This window comes from Meleagris gallopavo, chromosome 28 (genome assembly GCF_000146605.3).
Source record: "Meleagris gallopavo isolate NT-WF06-2002-E0010 breed Aviagen turkey brand Nicholas breeding stock chromosome 28, Turkey_5.1, whole genome shotgun sequence".
Taxonomy (NCBI): domain Eukaryota; kingdom Metazoa; phylum Chordata; class Aves; order Galliformes; family Phasianidae; genus Meleagris; species Meleagris gallopavo.
The window spans coordinates 626,255-627,809 of NC_015038.2; positions in this window are offsets into that span (position 1 = coordinate 626,255).

The window sequence follows — 1,555 nt, forward strand, 5'->3', positions numbered from 1 at the left end:
CAGGTGCTGCAGATGTCGGAGCTGCTGGAACGCGGCATCGGGGTGCATCACAGCGGGGTGCTGCCGCTGCTCAAGGAGGTGGTGGAGATGCTCTTCAGCCAGGGGCTGGTCAAGGTATGGGGCGGCTGTGGGGCAGCTGTGGGACTGAGCCCCACATGTGTCCCCCGCCGACCCACCCCCCGCACCCCCCAGCTGCTCTTTGCCACCGAGACCTTCGCCATGGGGGTGAACATGCCGGCACGCACCGTCATCTTCGACTCCATCCGCAAACACGACGGCAACAACTTCCGCGACCTGCTGCCAGGTGGGGATGTGGGGCGGTGTGGGCAGGGCTGGGGGGCGAGCTGGAGGGTGGGGGGCAGCTTTTGTGGCTCTGGGGTGGGTTTTAGGGTCTATGAGACGGATTTGAGGGCAGGGTTGGGGCTGCAGGGTGGGTCTGGGGGCCGTGGGATGGTTTGGGGATGTGGGGCAGGGTGAGGCTCTATGGGGCAGCCCCTCTCTCCAGGTGAGTACGTGCAGATGTCGGGGCGCGCCGGGCGCCGTGGGCTGGACCGCACCGGGACTGTCATCATCCTGTGCCGGGGGACGGTGCCCGAAATGGCCGACCTGCACCGCGTCATGCTGGTGAGTGCCGCCCACGTCACCTCCTGTCACCACTCCTGTCTGTGTCACGCAGACACCCCAGTGTCACCCCGCATCCCCATCCCGGAGTCACCCCAACACCACCCCGCGTCCAGCTGGTGTCCCCTGGCTGCGTCACCCCCACGTCTCCATTTCCTCCCACGTCACCACGTGCTGTCACCCCATGCTGTGACGCTGCAGTGCTGCCCCTCTGCCCGCAGGGCCGCCCGTCGGGGCTGCAGTCTCAGTTCCGCCTGACGTACGGAACCATCCTCAGCCTGCAGCGCGCGGCCGCGCTCAGCGTGGAGGGGTTGATGCGCAACAGCTTTGGAGAATTCCCTCTGCGGCGCCGCGCCGCGGTACGGGATGGGGGAACGGGGATGGGGGGCATGTGGGGGGAATTGGAGCAGTGGGGGCATGGGGAGGGTTGCATTGGGGACATACTGGGGGCACTGGGGACAGTGGGGGCCATGGGGATAAGGTGGGGGGTATGGGGACGATGGGGACACGTTGGAGGTGGAGGTATTGGGGACACTCTGGGAGCAGGGGGACATTGGGGGCAATGAGTGGCGCTGGGAACACTGTGGGGTGTGGGACATGGGGGCAGTAGGCATGTGATGGGGCTGGGGGGCTCTGGGGAGGTGCTGCCGCAGTGGGGTTGCGGGGCTATTCGGGTGCTGCTTTACCTCATTTTGGTGCCATTCTGTGACATCTGAGCCATTTCGGTGCCACTTGATCCCATTTGGGGCCCCCAGGCGCAGCAGCGGCGCGTGGCTGAGCTGCAGCAGGAGCTGGCAGCGCTGGGAGAGCCCCCGCAGGAGGGAACCCTGGACGACCTCCCCCAGTACTACGAGGCCGTGCAGGGGCTGCTGGAGGCGCGGGCGGAGCTGCAGGTCGGGCTGGGGGATGGGGGGTCATGGAGGGATGGGGGGGG